A 9,035-nucleotide genomic window follows, 5' to 3' on the forward strand; every position below is an offset into this window, starting at 1 on the left:
TTTTTTTTTTTTTTTTTTTGCGGTACGCTGGCCTCTCACTGTTGTGGCATCTCCCGTTGTGGAGCACAGGCTCCGGACGCACAGGATCAGTGGCCATGGCTCACGGGCCCAGCCGCTCCGCGGCATGTGGGGTCTTCCCGGACCGGGGCACGAACCCATGTCCCCTGCATAGGCAGGCGGACTCTCAACAACCGCGCCACCAGGGAAGCCCTGTCTGCTTTTTATTCCTGATTAAACAAGGTTATTTTGGTCTGATAAATCCAGTTTTGGTTATTTAGATACCCAAATAAGGTAAAATGAAAGATGATTATCACAACTTACACTGAGGGTTCTTTTAAAAACTTTTTAAAGTTAATGTTTTAAATGGTGAATTTCTAGAAAATTGTAAATACAGATAGATCTATTTGATGAAGGAAAGAGAAAGTTGAGAGATATTTAGTCGTTTCCAAATTTTGTAGTGCTATCAACATCTTGAAGGAGTGGACATTAGAAGAATCTTCATTTATCTCTTTTTGTATTCTGTATTGTGAATGTAAATTTAATATTATACTAAACTCTTTTGAGTGGATTTGTTAACTGATCATAACTTCACCATGTAGTCAGGTGATTGAATCCATAATTGTGGAAAGGTATTGCTGGTAAAGAACATTTAGGTTCCTTTTGCCCCTCATGAGGATGCTTTAATTTTTAATTGTCCATGTGTTTCTTTCTCATCAGTGCCTGTGTGGTATATAATATTTTAATAAGGCCAATATGTAGAATTCCAAATACACGTCATTTCAAATACAAGCACCTAAATGTAGTAATAGAAAGGTATTTAATTTCACATTTATTATACTGAAAATACTTTTAAAGTTTTCGATTTTGCTATTGTAATCGCAAATAGGAATGTGAAAAATGAATAATCACTAAGGGATAAATAATGCTACAATATTCATGTTTAAAGAATACTATTATTTTCATATCTAATAGCTATGTCTTTTGTTTAGTTGAATTTACTTGCTAATTAAATCTCAAATGCTATTTAAGCATCGTTTGCAAATTTCTAACTTCTGGGCAAATGTATAGAAAATGTGGTCTTAGAAAACTTGGAAAACATTTATGTTAATCATTTTTATTGACATGTCTTCCCTCTAGACCATTAGAAAGTAAAGTTAGTCAAAACTGAAGTTCTGAAGAGGAAAAATGAAACTAATAAACTCTACTGACGTTCCACTTCCTAAGAATTTCAGCATACTATTTGCCCATACAAGTTCCATTAAAGTTAATGTGAGTCGTGTGACTAATTCTCTCTGTAGGGTACTAAAAATGTACCCCGCAGTATTAAAAAGTCTGAACCTAATTTTTACTTTCTCTTACTCTTGATTATGTTACACTAAAGATAGGTACTTACATATGTTACACTAAAGATAGATACTTACATTATCACACACATATATAGTAATATTTGTATAAAGATTTGAAAATAATCTATTTGAGGGAGAGGCAGAATTTATATGGGTCAGAGAAGAATTTTAATTAGTGTTGCAAATATGAGTACTGCTTTCATTATAATGATAAAACAAGCATAAGTATCTGTAATTTACCCTCTAGCAATACAAATGAGAACTTAAACCTCAATGAATTCAATAAATGAAACATTTTCAGAACACTTACTTAAAATCAGGTCTGCTTTTTAATCAGTCATGTTTTAAGTGAATGCTTATTAATAGAGCATTAATAAAACATGCTTATGGAATGAGATTTCAAGAAAGCAGTGAAATGAACAAAAGACAAAGAAAATGAAAGGATCTAGTGGATAATTTTTAACTTTTTAAAAGCAATTTAGTTTTACTTACATATTTATTTCAAATTAAAGAGTAGATTTTAAATCTTTTTTTCCAGTTATATATGAAGATAAAACACTACAGATAATATTGCCTGTGAATTCATGACCCTTTTACACTGCCCAAGTTCCCTCTGCTTTGACATTCAAACTAAAATATTAATCTCATTTTTTCCTTTAAATAATTTCTGCCTGACTTCTATCACTACCAAGGGGAATGAAGTTATAAGGTTTTACTTTTAAAGAATGCAAAAAGAAAAGGAAAACTATATACACGAATAAATACCCCACCATCCATTTTTCACTGAAATCAGCAGCTATGCTGCAAAAAAGGGACATGCACAAAATATTTCCTAAGCACAAAGGAAACTGGGAAAAAGGCGGGCAGTATTGCCGAACAATAAATAAAGCAGAACACTCTCCAAGGGTCCAGAATTTGGTTTAGATCACCTTCTGGAATTCTTACCCAACACCAACATAAACTGCAATTAGGACTGACCTTTTTATGTTATACATTTATCTTCTTCTCTGGATTTTTATTTTAAGATCCTCTGTGTCTAAATTACACAGAATCTCATGAGTGTGGGTAGGTTTGGGGAGAATAGTTACTATTACAAGTAAATTCACAGTTTGCAATTTATTGAACTTGTTGTCAGATACTTAGCTATTGAACTTCATCAGAGTTCTAGAGGGCTTCCAGCTCAAGATCCCATTACTTAGAATTACCTTTGAAGCTTGTAACCTTTTCACTTTGGTGCTGCAACTTGCTTCCCTGATCTGTAGGCTTACCACTGAAAAGCTGTAAGCATCCAAACTACGAAGAGCTCTTTGGACCCATTGGACTCTGGCTTTCCTGGCTGATGTGTGGCATTGACTTCAAGGCGACAGAGGCAGAAGACTTTTTTAACCTTCGTTATTTATAAGTTTACTCTTGAAAGTGAATGAAAAAGTTAAATGTGGCTTCTTGGAGGTGGGCCTGGCAGTCTGGGCTATAGATTAGCTAACCAAGCCACATGGCTCTCATAGGGTTTAGCACAATTCCAACCTGAATTGCTCTGATCCCTGGCCTATTTTGATAAAGCACCACTCTTTTTCCCCTTTTAAAGACATAATAGGGTGTTCCTTGGATTAAAAATAATTTTCCTATACAAATACCTGATTTTTAAATTTCAAACAGAATGAAAATCATGTTTAAGATTTTAGAATGCCCTTTGAGATACTAGAAATACCCTAGGATGCTGGGATGATTTGTCACTACTTAAAAAAAAAGTGATACTCAGCAGGAAGAGTTGAGAAGACTGCAGCTCAGACTCTGAATTAAGTACAAGGTACCAAGAATATGCAGTGGCCTGAAATGTTACACCAAAGAGCGTGTGTGTCGATGTTTAGCAGAAGGACAAATCCTTTCTCATTATGAAGGACAGTGTGTCTACTGTGAGTTTGGGTCTGATACTCTTCTTTTCATCGCTTGCATTCGGCGACTCCACTTCTATTTCTCACTCTGATGCATATCCACATGGGCCCGTGTTGGTTCATGATTATTTGGTCCTTCTTTTGTATCAGGCTGGAAAAGTGCTCTTCTTTTTCTCCCATAGCACCCCAATTATACTGAAATTATTTTGTTTAAGAGCCTGTCTCTTTCCTTAAAATGGAAGTACCCTGACGATAGGGACCATGTTTTGCCAGTGTTTACAGCCTGTCTTCTAATGGGTGCTCAAACATTACTGAGTGGAATAGCATGGCATGCACGCTTCCAAAAGTTCTCAGTCTTTCGACCTGTAATTGCTACACATTGAATTTTTTAATAGAGAGACTTCTATCAAGGATCCTTCTTTCAGTTTAGCTATTTCTGCCCCAATTTGCTATTCCATCTTTCTGTACTAGGTTTCAAGGTGAGGCTCTGCCCCCATTACATGAAAATGTGCTCTGCTAAAGCCTTCTGCAAATCATGTCCTCCAAGACGCCTGCTGATGGTGATCGTCTCTGGATTCTCCTACCTTTGGGCATGTTCCAAATATGTTATGGGAGTAGAAGCCAGAGACCCTGGCACAAAGGGCTGCCTTTACAGCCTTCCTTGTGGCAGGGATGGCTAGGTCTGCATTACCATGTGTTATGTGATGATTCACTTCACCCCAATTTGCCCTTTGGGAACTGCTGTGAAAACTTCTTTTGTACAGTAAATCATGACAGCATTTGGCCTTCATTTGGGGGTGAATGCATGGTTTATATATTAAAGCCATTTCTTTTTTCCCTTTAGAAATACCATGTGGCCTCAATTTGTTTGTAAGCACAAATCAAATGGCAGTTTGGGATCCTCCAGATGATCCAGAATATGCTGTATTAAGTTTTTAAAGGTGATCAGAGCAACAAAAACCTAGCATCGAAAATAAATGTTAGAGATGACTTGAATCCCCCAGAATACATTCATATGCCCACAGAGTTTCTCAGATGCTTAGAGAAAATCTGTCCTGAAACGTTAAAATTAGGGCATTACTAATACAGGTCACAAATTAATATACTATTTAGAAATACGTACATTTCGAACGCGCGTGTGTGTGCGTGCGTGTGTGGGGGGTGTGTGTGCGTGTGTGTGCATCTGCTGGCTGAAGTCTGTTTGTTCCACCCAGTAAGCAGAATTTTATACTATTGATCTTCAGCCACAGGTGAGATTAGGATATAGCGCAAGAAGCAGTGTCATTTTCATAGCTTCAGCTTTCCAAACGTGTCAGATATGGACAAATATGGTAATTCCCTGAGTAACGGCTCACTGATCTGCCTCTAGCCCCAGGGAATAATCCAGGCTCTGTGCTATGGGTTTCCAAATTCATCCAACCAGCCATACTTGTGGCTCTTGTGGTTGGTCTGTGGCCTGAAGCTTAACTTGCCCAGCAGTTCTGTTTCCCAAAATAGGCTCAGGAAGTTTGTGACCATGTTTGATTTGTTCCAAAGGGGCTGCCATATATTTAATGAGGTTGTGAACATACACTAAGATTTGTCTATGGCTCATCAAATAAAATACATCTTCAACCCTCTTTTCACTTCAGTACGTGGTTTGGAGTGGGCTGTTTTACAAGCACATGTGTTTATCATATGGCTTTATTTGGGGACAAACATCACTTCTTATATTTAGGATACAATTTCTGAGTAGCTGAACACTGCTTCATTCCTCCCTACTAGAGAGAAAACATTAAGCTGGATAGTCCTTTCCCCTTACTCTTGGCAGGTTTCTTTGGATGCGGAGGTGTTTTATTGAATTCAAATGTGCCCTTCTTGCATGGTAGGGGAAGAAAAAACCCTGTGGCTTAAAGTCCCTCTTCACCCAGAAAAGCGTATAATGAATGTCTTCCTGTGTGCCAAGGGGAATAGGGAACCTCTTATCAATTACATGCATTGATGAGAGCAATGTGTTCCGCTGGTTTGTGTGCCAGATTAGGAGCCAGGAGACCTTAATCCCCCTCTGCTGCTCAACCTCTCTAGGACATTAGGCAAGTCATTTACCTTCTAGGTCACTGGCTTGTATTTTTCTACAAAATATCTGTCCCTCGTACAATAAAAGGAGGAATTGTAACTACTACTGATAATTGCTATAAAATGCATTTTGCTCTTCTGAGTCTCTATGATAACATATAGAGCACCAGAGGTGGTCTTTTACTAAATGAAACTTGGCAAGTGGTTAAATGACTCACCCAGTATCTTCCGGTTTACTATATAATGTAATAAACCACATTCTATGAATAAACCAAATAGATAAAACGTCTTTCATTTGATGGTCCAGACCCAATCCAATAAAGCAGAGTATTCCATGGAGTTTCTTTCCTGTAATTGCAGGAGATAAAATTGATTTCCCCACTTTTTTCCTCATTTTTTTTTTCTCCCAGCTTTTGCTACAGTTACTGATTGTGAAAGAAGACTAGAAATAGAATTTGTCATGAAATTTAAAACTTCACAAGCCTCATGGTGCTTTTTTTGAAAAAAATGTTAAGTTGGTAGTCTGTATGAAATTCTGATGTGGACTCTTCCTTAGAACTTTACAAGGAAAGAAGAAATGTGTGAAATGGAAATTGCACCATCTTGTCTTGAAGCAGAAGACTCATCTGGAAGCTCCTGACATTCCTCAATAAAATTCAAATGATATTGAAAAGTTAATGTGGTCCCTTTGGCTTCTCCTTGGTCTGGGTCAAGGATTCAGCCAGTGCAGCCACTGCGTTCAGCGGGTAGGGCGAAGGATTTGGCTGGCACTGCTGGTGAGTTGGGCAGGTAATTTACATGAGCAAGTAAGTGTGCTGAGGATAATGAGAGCCAGGTACTATCCTTGAAACTTTTCTGTAAAACTGTACGTATTTCAAAATAAAAAGTAGAATAAATTAGTTAATGTGGTTAAGGATCTTAGTTTTACCAGAAGAACAGCTTACTTTACATTGATCTCATGTAGAACATTATATATATACATATATAGTATATGTACATACATATATATGCTCTATGTTTTCTTTATGTTTTTCATGTATGCATACCTTTATGGGTATATTCTTATTGTTCCAGTTACTCTAAGATTCTGATACATTTCAGAGCAAAAGAATATACTTAACAAAGCAGTTCAGCAAGACAAGAAAAAGGAAGACTTTTGGATGTGTAAAAGATTTATTTCAAGTCTTAATAGGTATAATATATTGATCTAAATGAACCATCATGATGGATTTGAGTACTAAATTAGGATTAAGTGAAAAGAGAAATATATTCAAGTTTGTTCTGATTTTTGAAATATCACTCAATTAAAACTTTCTCTAATGAAAATGAGTGCATTACATTAAGTCTGCCTAAGAGAAAGTCTGATTTGTTTCCTGGCTATTAATGAATGCTTTATGTGACTATTTACTCTTCTATGAAATAAAAAGAGACGTTCCCACAGCAACTGCAACCGTAGATGTTGATATTTTTCTCGTTTTTCTGACAGAGGATTTAATGCGCACCTTACACTCCTCTTTTAAGTGATCAGAAACAGACTTTGGAAATTTTTTAGGGAAAATATTTTGGTTCACATTTTCCCCTCAAATTAATTTCATCTACTCAGAAACACAAAGTACTGCATCTAAGCTAGTTTTCCTTCTTAAAATTCGATTTTGAATAAATGAAGCGGTACCTAAAGTCTTTCTGACATGACTCATGACACATGATGCTCTTCACTTGGCCACGAAAACACAGTAAGGTCCTTGTGCTGAGGTGACACCCTTTTCGAGCAGATGTACCCTGTACAAGCTGATTTAAAATAAGGTATTGCTGCTATTGGCTTGAAGGTTCTATTTTGAAAAGGAGGAAGGATGTTGTATTTTTTTTTTTAAATAGGTAGAATGATCCTTAAAAACAGCACACTTTATTTTGTGAGATGTAAGCTCTGAGCTGGAGCACTGCATGAACCCTGTACTTAGTAGTCGGCAAAGATGCTACTGTTCTGCAAAACAGATAAAACCCTTTTTCATATGGAAGCTGAAAGAGTTTTTAAGATACAGCGTTTAAAGGACTGTTTGCCTCTGAGAAATTAATGACATGGTGAAAGCAGTGTTAGCATGAGGTATCCACTCCAAAATATTCACCTTAGCATGGCATTGTATGCAAAAACAGCTTTTAAGGCAAGAACACCTTTTGAAAACCCACTCTTCCCCTTCCAAGCTCATCTTCAATGACAATGTGGTTACTACAAAATAAAAGACTGTTATCTTCTCTTCATTCAGACCTGGGCAGCCGCTGAACTGGACCCAGCCCCATAGCTCATCAAGGTCTAAAGTATTTACTGAATTCAATGGGGTGGAAGGTGACAGGAGTGGCATAAAGCTCATTGGAAACAAATTTTATCAAACTACCCAGAAGTATATTTTTAATCTGAAGACCAAGTGAATTCTTCAGTTTGAATGTCAGACTAATTTATTTGTGCTTTTATAGTTCAAATAAAATAGAGGGGAATATCTCTGTTCCCCTTACTACATACTTACTTTGTCCTTTTTAAAATCTTACTATGGCTACCATCAAAAGTCTACAAATAACAAATGTTGGAGAGGATGTGAGGAAAAGGAAATCCTCTTACACTGTTGGTGGGAATGTAAACTGGAACAGCCACTCTGGAGAACAGTATGGAATTTCCTCAAAAACCTAAGAATGGGACTATTATATGACCTAGCAATTCCACTCCTGGCAATATATCCTGAGAAAAATGACAACACAAATTTGAAAAGATACATGCACCCCAATGTTCAGAGCAGCACTGTTTACAATAGCCAAGATATGAAAGCAACCCAAGTGTCTATCAACAGAAGAATGGATAAAGAAGATGTGGTACACAGTAGAATATTACTCAGCCATAAAACAAAGAATGAAATTCTTCCATTTTCAGCAATGTGGATGGACCTACAGATTATTATGCCTAGTGAAATAAGTCAGACAGAGAAAGACAAATATTGTATGATATCACTTATATGTGGAATTTAAAAAATATACATGCAAAACAGAAACAGACTCACAGGTATAGAACATAAATAGTGGTTTATTTTCACCAGTGAGGAGAGGGAAGAGGGGAGGGGCAAGATAGGGGTATGGGATTAAGAGACACAATATAAAATAGATAAGCAACAAGGATATATTTTACAGCACAGGGAATTATAGTATTACCTTATGATAACTTTTAATGGAATATAATCTGTAAAATACTGAATCACTATGCTGTACACCTGAAACTAATGTGATATTGTAAATCAACTATACTTCAATAAAAAATCTGTTCAGGTACAAAAAGTAAAATCTTTTTTTTTTTTTTTTTGGCCACGCCATGCAGCATGTGGGACCTTAGTTCCCCGACCAGGGATCGAACCCACACCCCCTGCACTGGAAGTGTGGAGTCTTAACCACTGGACTGCGAGGGAAGTTCCCCAAAATAAAATCTTAATAACAAGTTTTTTGGATTCAGAATTATTAGAAGATTTCTTCTTCAAGGTGTTCTCTCGCGAAAAATGGCATATGTATGTATAAATAGATACAGATCTATCTACATATGCATATATAAAACAATTATCAACTGTACTACTCTGTAATGCAAATAAAAATATGACCATTTTACTATGAAATATTCTAATAGCAAGGAGTGATCTAATGATCTCTCCTCTAATGATGTCTCCCCTAAATGCACTCCCATATACTATTTTGTCAACAGATTTGCTATTTT

General features: G+C 36.6%; 1 long non-coding RNA gene across 1 annotated transcript in view; it reads left to right on the top strand.

Annotated features, from left to right (window-relative positions):
- The window catches only part of LOC114487916 (uncharacterized), a 38,700-nt gene extending 34,342 nt beyond the window's left edge, over positions 1 to 4,358 (top strand). The window contains exon 4 of the long non-coding RNA XR_003683480.1: positions 2,609 to 4,358. This is a non-coding gene — a long non-coding RNA (uncharacterized lncRNA). The remainder of the gene's footprint in view (positions 1 to 2,608) is intronic.
- Positions 4,359 to 9,035: the final 4,677 nt, after the last annotated feature.

Source organism: Physeter macrocephalus, chromosome 15, assembly GCF_002837175.3.
Source record: "Physeter macrocephalus isolate SW-GA chromosome 15, ASM283717v5, whole genome shotgun sequence".
NCBI classification, from domain to species: Eukaryota; Metazoa; Chordata; class Mammalia; order Artiodactyla; family Physeteridae; genus Physeter; species Physeter macrocephalus.